We start from the raw sequence: 10,627 nt of genomic DNA on the forward strand, positions 1-10,627 counted from the left end.
CACAAACTTTCCCTCCCAAGCCTAAACTTGCCCACTTTTACCCACAGTAAGAGGAAGGGACAATTTTCAAAAGCCATTTCTAAGCAAGTAATCACTTTTGAAAATAGTTCCCTAAGAGGTCTATATTCAGCTGCCTGGTTAACTTTATCTGGATATTCAGCCCAAAGCTGTACTGGCTGAATACTTGGTTTAAAGTTACTTGGACAAAGTTGTCCTTTCATATAGTATTAGGATGAGGAGACACTCCATGAAGCTAATAGGCAGCACATTTAAAACAAATCACAGAAACTATTTTTTCACTCAGCACATAATTAAACTGTGGAATTCATTGTTAAAAGATGTATTGGGAGGGTAAAGGTATACAGGAGAAAACCCCAGAACACCTTAAAGAACCGGTTCAGAAATCTGGCCCTGTCCATCTTAAATGTAATAAGCAGGTAACCCTGGTCCCCTGGGAAAGAAGTATAACTAGCCAGGCCCAGGAGAGAACAGGAGGCCCAGGGGAGACAAGGAAGCCTAGAGAAAGAGAATACCGCTGAACTGTAAGGAGTATTTCTGCGAAGAATAGCAGAGTTGCTTTTGTTTTGTTGCTTAAATAAAGAAGTTTGAGAGATTTGCCAGAGCCCAGCCTGAGTCTGTTCTCTGTCTACCCCAAAGACTGCTCACATTGCCACAGGCAGCAGTTAGCATACCTGGGTTTAAAAAGGGTTTGGACAAGTTCCTGAAGGAAAAGTCCATAAACCTTAGCCATTTAGACTTTGGAAAGTCACTGCTTATCCCTGGTTATAAGCAAGAATGATTGGACCTATTCTTGGGATCCTGCCAGGTACTTGTGACCTGGATTAACCACTGTTAGAAACAGGATCCTGGGACTTCCGGTGACATCAGCAGCCTGAACGGAAGCCTAGTTTTGTGCTCTGGTCCCCGCCAAGCAAAATCTGCAGCGAAATGCAGGCATCCATGAATGAAAAGTTTTACAATAAAATGAGCATAATAAGGAATTATGGTACAGTATTTACATATAAAATAAATTAAAATGGATAAAATCAATAAATGAATAAACAAAAAGAGTAATAGGGAAACTACAGACAAACTTAAGGTAGCGGACATGTCAGTGGACATAATCAGACAGGATAAAATCATAAAATGTCTTTGAAAGCCTGTTTAAATAGGTAATACTTTACGGCTTTCTTGCTTATCGTTTAAAATTCTGATGGAATTGGGTATGGATCCCATAAGATGGGGCCAGCGATAGTAAGGCCCGCTCTCTTGTTATACTGAGTCTCATAAATTTGGGGGAAGGAATCTGAAGAAGAAACTGATTTTGAGATCCGAGGGTTCTACAGGCAAATATCGGGAGCTACAGGTGGAGCAAGCTGAGCTGCAGGATAAGATAGAAGATATGGGAAATCGGGCCCAGAGGTGTAACGGAGACCTCCAAAGCTGAGGACTGTAATATGCCAAACAATTTTAAATGCTCAGGAGGAGATGGGCAAAGAAGAAGAACCGGTAATAGAACTGGACCGGGCCCACCAGGCACTGAGTCAGCGAATGCATAAGCAGCCCAGGGACATTATCATATGCCTTCATAAGTATGAGATAAAGGAGAGGATTTACAATATAGCCAGGAAGCGATCAATATGGCAATGGGATGGCCACTCTATTGAGATTTATGCTGAAGTAGCTTCCGGCACACCGAAGAAACACTAAGAGTTGAGAGAGGCACGACAGTACCTCATAAAGAGGAGATTAAATATCGGTAGTTATTCCCTTTCAGCCTTTCCTTTGTTATCGAAGGAAATTAATAGTGAAATCGCATATGGAGGTGGAGTCATTTGTAAGAGCGGCCGTCATCCAGGTCAGGCATCTGTAGTGCAGGATGAGGCCCCTAAATGGTAACGTGTGGGTAAGGAAGGTAGAAGATTGCGCAGACCATCTGGAGGATCCACATCAAAGGAGGTGTTGCCTTGGGGAACTCTGTTGCCTGTTTGCGTGTCCCGTTTGTGTGTCCCATTTGCGGCAGGCCCGCGACCGAGCCTACTCACCCTTGCAGCTCTGCTCCCGGACCTGGACCATCCTCTCTCACGGCTGTGGGCAGCTGCCTACGTCCCCGAGCACCTGCTGCCTCCTCGGCTGTTCCTGACTCCTTCACGGACCTCCTCAGCTCCCGACGGGTCTCCCCACATGGGCCGCGGGGAGACACCGACATCCAGCCTCCTGTGGGCCTTGGCTTAGTCATGCGTGTGCGTGCCCCTCATACTTTTAAAGGGGCCACTGAGGGAAACTAGCCCACGGCACCAGATGATGACATCATCAGGCCCTGCTTTTTAAGGCAGGGCCCCGCCACTAGTTCCTTGCCTTGGCAACAGGTCTCCACGTTGTTCATGTGCTAGTTGCCCATTGTTCCTGGTTCCTGATCCTGACTCGTACCTTGGTCCCTTCCTAGTCTTGTTGGATTGATTCTCTGGCTTTGACCCTTGCTCTGCTCTGACTCAGTACCTTGTCTTGCTCAGCCGCCTGCCCTGACACCAGTTTGCCTTGACTATGCCTTGGTTTCTACCTGGACTTGGTCTTTGGCTTCGGCCTCTATTACCTGGGCGCCCCCTGTCTTTGCCCTGTTCCTATTGGCGCCCAGGTCTCTGGATCCCTACCTCGTCCGGACCTACGTTGGTCCCTTGATACTTCTGCTGGTTCCCGGCAACCTTTGCACTTTATCCACTGGGAGTCATCATATGGCCCGCCTAAGACCCAAGGGCTCAACCTGCGGGGAACGAGGACTTGTATTGGCGAAGCTCCAGTTGGTCTCCGTCTCCTAGTCAGCTCTGCCTCTCGACAGTGGGGACCCATGAGGCTTGCCCTACGAGTAGAGTCAACCCCACCTCGGGCCAAGGGTTCACCACCAGCGCAACAAGTAGGGAAAGCCTGACATGGGGGTATATGAATAGTGCCCTGGTCGCAGGGTTTATGTTCTTGAGAAATATCATCACTAAGTTACGAGAAAGGACTAGTTACAGCTTCAGGGGCATAAATCAGTTTGTCTTTCTTTTTATACATCCGAGGGACGTAGATATTTTCTGAGCACATAATTATGCTTCCTGTGGGCATCAGGGGAGTTATGGGGAGGGGATACAGATTTTTACTTTACTCCCTTTTCTATTTTTTCGGTTTTTTGATCGTTTTTGGCGCATGATGACGACTTCCAGACTTAATCTCAATCTCTGGAGGAGATCGTTGCCTGTCATGGGAGTAAGAGGAGGGTGGTGGCGCCAGAACATAAAGTCTGGCAGGGGAGGGTTGGGAGAGGTTCAGTTTAAGGTGGAAGTCAGAGGTTTATGGGAAGTGTGAAGAGGTGGGAAGTGTAAGTGGGGGAAGGGGAGGAGGGAGGGAGGTTGTGAGGGTGGGTAGAGAGAGTACCTTTCAGGTTGAACTGAGTGGGAGAGGTTATTGTACTGTTTTTAACACAACTGGGGTTTTGCACACCAAGGTTGCTTTCTCATGGTGGAACCTGTGAAGGATGTGGAGAGGAGGAGGATTTATGGTATGGCGGAGGTTACGTTAATACCTTTCAATGTATGAGGAACTGCTACGTCTGTTAAAAGATGCTGAGAGCATGAAACGTTGTAAAGGGCTTGGGTGTGCAGTGTATGTGTCCATCGCTGTGGTAAATCTACCCCTACAGGTGAACAGAACCTGTTGTGATCCTGAAGGTAGATACCGCATGTTATCTTAGAAGGTTCCCTGTATGGTCAGACAATTACATCTGCTAATATTTATGGACCAAATCTAGGCCAAGCGGAGTTCCCTACCAAGCTTAGAGGGGCATTTTTCAAATCACGTTAGAACCTTATTGTGGGGATTAGGGCCCTAACGCCCGCAATAACGCCATAACACATGTGATAAGTAACGCATTATGAGATGCATAAGCAAATTTTAAAAACTTAGTCAAGTGGGAGGAGTTTGGGCAGAGTAAATGAAAATGAGGGGTGATTAATGTTTTGTGCGATAGCATGCATTATTTAACACCAGAAATAACCACACCTTTTTTCTGAAACAGGATTTGTGATATTTATCACAAATACTGTATAGGGAGAGAGAGAGAGAGAGAGAGAGAGAGAGAGCCTCTAGGAAGGCACACATATTAGTCAACTTTTTATACCACTTACCTTGCTAGGTAAGAAAGATCTTAGAGAAAAAATTAAAGATGTAGTAACAGATTTCCATATTCACAATTTGAGCGAGGACTTTAATCTTACCCTTAGGTGGGAATCAAAGGTGGAAATTAGGGGACATATCATTACTTATACGAGCCATAAAAATAAGCGAAGGAAAGCTAAACAGGCAGAATTAGAAAAACATGTTAAAGATCTGGAGGACAGGCACAAACACTGAAGAGACTGGGTTTAGGAAGAGACAAACTTAGAGCACTGCAAGTAAGCGATATTGAAAAAGCAATGTGATTCTCTGAGCAGCCTTACTATGAGCATGGTAATAAGGCAGGCTCGCTGCTAGCTAAGATAACAGGAAATCAGAAGGAAAACTCTGTGATATATGGGATTGGGGATGGCCGGGGAAGTGTATAACAGCTGCCTTTAGAGATCAATAAATTGTTCAAGCACAGCAGGAACTGGAGGAGCGAGTCATAACATCTTTTCTGGATCTTTTAGAGTTACCAAATTTGAAGTCAGATGAGGCAGAGTGTTTATCTGCGGATATTACAGTCAACTGAGGTTGAAAGAGCTATTAAAGCTATGGAAGAAGGGAAGAGTCCAGGCCCTGATGGATACCCTGTCAAATATTTCAAGGCTTTTATTGATCTGTTAGCTCCTACTCTATGTGAGTTCTTCAATTATTTGCATTTTCCTGGGGCTAGGGTAGAAAATAGGAAGCCCTATTAATATTAATCCCTAAAACATCAAGGGATCCACTGTATTGTGCCTCGTATTCACTCATTAATACTGATGTTATTAGCAAAGATTCTGCAGTTTTGGATGGAGGCGACAATGCTAGAGTTAGTACATCAGGACCTAACTGGCTTTATTGAGGGATGGGTATCAACTAACAACATGACTCAACTGTTTAATATACTACATTTAGCCTCCCAAAAGAAAGTGGCAGGGGCAATTACCGGTATGTCCTTGGGTGCGGATAAAGCCTTTGATCAAGTGTAGTGTTTGCAGTATTGAAACATTTTGGATTTCTGGAGAGGTTTGTTACCTGGACCCAGGCACTATATACTACCCCTACTGCTAGGGTTATTTCTAATGGTATATTGTCTGCTTTTTTTCTGACTGGTAGGGGGATGAGGCAAGGCTGCCCTGCGTCTCCTCTGCTTTTTGATTTAGCGATAGAGCCCTCAGCACAGGCTATTAGGCAATCTAAATATATTGAGGGGTTCACTTTCTATAATGTAAGCCATAAGATCTCCTTGTATGTGAACGATGCTTTAATATATTTAACCAGTTTATCTAAGTCCTTGTCTGTGTTGATGGCTCTACTAGAGCAATTCAACAAGGTTTCGGGATATGTTATTAACTACTCTAAATCTGAGTTATTGTTAGTAGGACCAGATAGGAGAAGGCCGCAGGAGTTGGATAGCTTCAGAGAATCTAAGGAGGGATTCAGAATCTTGGGAATCTGGGTCTCTTAGTCCTCTGCGAAGTTGTATAAAGATAATTATGCCCCCATATTTCAGAAGATAAAGGCAGACCTATGGAGCTGGTCATCATTGCCGATATCACTCTTTGGTCAAGTTCATCTGATAAAGATGGCCATTCTGTCTTGCATCTGTCTTGCATCTACCTTGTGACGTGCCTATGAAAGCTTTACAGGCTGTCAGAGGAGAGGGGTCAAATTTTATTTGGAAGGATAAGCCTCCAAGACTCAAATATGATGCCATGGTTAATATAAGACAGTCGGACAGCCTCAGATTGCCAAATCTTTTATGGTATTATTGGGCGTGTAGGGTCATCTGTTTATGGACCTGGTTGGGGATTGATCCTCCGGAGTCATGGCTTCTAATGAAAGCAGAAAGGGCAAGAGGCTGCAGTCTAGGATCACTTTTATATATGCAGTCTACAGCTAACACCTATAGATAAAGTATACAAGGAGATCTGATTTTAGGCCGTACGCCCTGAGTATGGAGGTCAATTAAATTGAGCATCACAATACTGGCTGTCCCGTGGTCTTACATGTCCCCCTAGTCACGAAATCCTGATTTATCTAAACACACTTTCTCTCCAGATATTGAAAAATGGGAAAAAGGGAGGGCTCAGATTTCTTGGGCAGTTAATAGAGGAGGATGGATTTAAATCTTTTACTGATTTAATGAGAGAATTTCAGCTGCAGGTACTACCAGGTTGTCTGTATTTACAGTTGAGAAAAGATCTCTTACAATACTAATGATGCACTAGAATTAGGGCATCCCGACAGTGAGGTTCCAATAATTAGAAAAGTAGTCCAAATGCCTGTAACTAAAAACTCACCTGAGCTAAAAAATTCTAACTTATCCCTATCAATTAAAAAGCAGAATAAAAATACAATCAAAAAACAAACTTTGAAATGTTTGTATGCTAATGCCAGAAGTCTAAGAAGTAAGATGGGAGAATTAGAATGTATAGCAGTAAATGATGACATAGACTTAATTGGCATCTCAGAGACATGGTGGAAAGAGGATAACCAATGGGACAGTGCTATACCGGGGTACAAATTATATCGCAATGACAGAGAGGAGCAGTCGGGAGGAGGTGTGGCGCTTTATGTCCGGGATGGCATAGAGTCCAACAGGATAAACATCCTGCATGAGACTAAATACAAAATTGAATCTTTATGGGTAGAAATCCCTTGTGTATCAGGGAAGACTACAGTGATAGGGGTATACTACCGTCCACCTGGTCAAGATGGTGAGATGGACAGTGAAATGCTAAGAGAAATTAGGGAAGCCAACCAAATTGGTAGTGCAGTAATAATGGGAGACTTCAATTACCCCAATATAGACTGGGTAAATGTATCATCGGGTCACGCTAGAGAGATAACGTTCCTGGATGGAATAAATGATAGCTTTATGGAGCAAATGGTTCAGGAACCGACGAGAGAGGGAGCAATTTTAGATCTAATTCTCAGTGGAGCACAGGACTTGGTGAGAGAGGTAACGGTGGTGGGGCCGCTTGGCAATAGTGATCATAAAATGATCAGATTTGATTTAATGACTGGAAAAGGAACAGTGTGCAAATCCAAAGCTCTCGTGCTAAACTTTCAAAAGGGAAACTTTGATAAAATGAGAAAAATTGTTAGAAAAAAACTGAAAGGAGCAGCTACAAAAGTAAAAAATGTCCAAGAGGCGTGGTCATTGTTAAAAATACCATTCTAGAAGCACAGTCCAGATGTATTCCACACATTAAGAAAGGTGGAAAGAAGGCAAAACGATTACCGGCATGGTTAAAAGGGGAGGTGAAAGAAGCTATTTTAGCCAAAAGATCTTCATTCAAAAATTGGAAGAAGGATCCAACAGAAGAAAATAGGATAAAGCATAAACATTGGCAAGTTAAATGTAAGACATTGATAAGACAGGCTAAGAGTGAATTTGAAAAGAAGTTGGCTGTAGAGGCAAAAACTCACAGTAAAAACTTTTTAAATATATCCGAAGCAGAAAGCCTGTGAGGGAGTCAGTTGGACCTTTAGATGATCGAGGGGTTAAAGGGGCACTTAGAGAAGATAAGGCCATCGCGGAAAGATTAAATGATTTCTTTGCTTCGGTGTTTACTGAAGAGGATGTTGGGGAGGTACCCGTAATGGAGAAGGTTTTCATGGGTAATGATTCAGATGGACTGAATCAAATCACGGTGAACCTAGAAGATGTGGTAGGCCTGATTGACAAACTGAAGAGTAGTAAATCACCTGGACCGGATGGTATACACCCCAGAGTTCTGAAGGAACTAAAAAATGAAATTTCAGACCTATTAGTAAAAATTTGTAACTTATCATTAAAATCATCCATTGTACCTGAAGACTGGAGGATAGCAAATGTAACCCCAATATTTAAAAAGGGCTCCAGGGGCGATCCGGGAAACTACAGACCGGTTAGCCTGACTTCAGTGCCAGGAAAAAAAGTGGAAAGTGTTCTAAACATCAAAATCACAGAACATATAGAAAGACATGGTTTAATGGAACAAAGTCAGCATGGCTTTACCCAGGGCAAGTCTTGCCTCACAAATCTGCTTCACTTTTTTGAAGGAGTTAATAAACATGTGGATAAAGGTGAACCGGTAGATATAGTATACTTGGATTTTCAGAAGGCGTTTGACAAAGTTCCTCATGAGAGGCTTCTAGGAAAAGTAAAAAGTCATGGGATAGGTGGCGATGTCCTTTCGTGGATTGCAAACTGGCTAAAAGACAGGAAACAGAGAGTAGGATTAAATGGGCAATTTTCTCAGTGGAAGGGAGTGGACAGTGGAGTGCCTCAGGGATCTGTATTGGGACCCTTACTGTTCAATATATTTATAAATGATCTGGAAAGAAATACGACGAGTGAGATAATCAAATTTGCAGATGACACAAAATTGTGCAGAGTAGTTAAATCACAAGCAGATTGTGATAAATTGCAGGAAGACCTTGTGAGACTGGAAAATTGGGCATCCAAATGGCAGATGAAATTTAATGTGGAAAAGTGCAAGGTGATGCATATAGGGAAAAATAACCCATGCTATAATTACACGATGTTGGGTTCCATATTAGGTGCTACAACCCAAGAAAGAGATCTAGGTGTCATAGTGGATAACACATTGAAATCGTCGGTTCAGTGTGCTGCGGCAGTCAAAAAAGCAAACAGAATGTTGGGAATTATTAGAAAAGGAATGATGAATAAAACGGAAAATGTCATAATGCCTCTGTATCGCTCCATGGTGAGACCGCACCTTGAATACTGTGTACAATTCTGGTCGCCGCATCTCAAAAAAGATATAATTGCGATGGAGAAGGTACAGAGAAGGGCTACCAAAATGATAAGGGGAATGGAACAACTCCCCTATGAGGAAAGACTAAAGAGATTAGGACTTTTCAGCTTGGAGAAGAGACGACTGAGGGGGGATATGATAGAGGTGTTTAAAATCATGAGAGGTCTAGAACGGGTAGATGTGAATCGGTTATTTACTCTTTCAGATAGTAGAAGGACTAGGGGACACTCCATGAAGTTAGCATGGGGCACATTTAAAACTAATCGGAGAAAGTTCTTTTTTACTCAACGCACAATTAAACTCTGGAATTTGTTGCCAGAGAATGTGGTTCGTGCAGGTAGTATAGCTGTGTTTAAAAAAGGATTGGATAAGTTCTTGGAGGAGAAGTCCATTACCTGCTATTAGGTTCACTTAGAGAATAGCCACTGCCATTAGCAATGGTTACATGGAATAGACTTAGTTTTTGGGTACTTGCCAGGTTCTTATGGCCTGGATTGGCCACTGTTGGAAACAGGATGCTGGGCTTGATGGACCCTTGGTCTGACCCAGTATGGCATTTTCTTATGTTCTTATGTAATGCGAGGGTATAGAGGAGGTGCTTTGTTGCAAATAGGAGAACTAATATCAGTGTTGCATATTACTATAAGATCTGAGCTTTGTGAGAGAAACAGCTAAGCTGATCTGGCAATAGAATGCTGATTTGAATACCGTCCAAAATGCACGAGATTGGAAATCTATATATTTCCATTTATTAAAATGTATTAATCGCTTAACGCAAAATAGGTCTAAGCGATTCGCAGGTCATATATTCATAAAAATAAATACAATAAACATACAAATAAAACCATTAAACATACATTTAAACCGCAGATAAGATTTTCATAAAGAAAATGTTACAGGTGGATTAATGGAAGGCTTGTTTAGCAAAAACCTTTCTAAGGAAAATCTACATTTTTTGAGGGAGTCTTCTAACCGGAGGTCAAAAGGTAAAGCATTCCAGAGGGTTGGTGCAGCAACTGAGAAAGCTGATTCTCGTGCGACAGAAAGACGGGCATGGCGAGGAGAAGGAACTTCAAGGAAGCCACGTTGAGATGATCTCAACTTGCGAGAGGATTTATAAATTTTGAGTAATGCATTGGACCATGAACAAGAGTGTAGACTTAGAAGTTTGAAAACTGGAAAGCCGCAAGGTGTATTTCTATATATAATAAAGGTCATAAATTGCTCTACAAATTATTACAGCGTATGTATCGTACACTTTCATTCTTTGCTAGATGGGGGTGCGGGAGGGAGGGGACGTATGTCCATATGTGGTTGGACATTACTGATTGCATTTCCAGGATATGTAAACAACCGCTTACAGTTTATGCTTCTCTGTTCTTATTGGGGAAATGAGGAAACAAATGAGAAATGATGTGACATGGGAAGTTAGCAGGTCACATGTTGCAGGCAGCTCAACTTACAATTGCACACCAATGGACTTGCACCCTTTCTAGACATCTCAAAAAAGATATAGTTGCGATGGAGAAGGTACAGAGAAGGACAACCAAAATGATAAAGGGAATGGAACAGCTCCCCTATGAGGAAAGACTAAAGAGGTTAGGACTTTTCAGCTTGGAGAAGAGACGGCTGAGGGGGGATATGATAGAGGTGTTTAAGATCATGAGAGATCTTGAACG

This window comes from Rhinatrema bivittatum, unplaced genomic scaffold (genome assembly GCF_901001135.1).
Source record: "Rhinatrema bivittatum unplaced genomic scaffold, aRhiBiv1.1, whole genome shotgun sequence".
Classification (NCBI taxonomy): Eukaryota; Metazoa; Chordata; class Amphibia; order Gymnophiona; family Rhinatrematidae; genus Rhinatrema; species Rhinatrema bivittatum.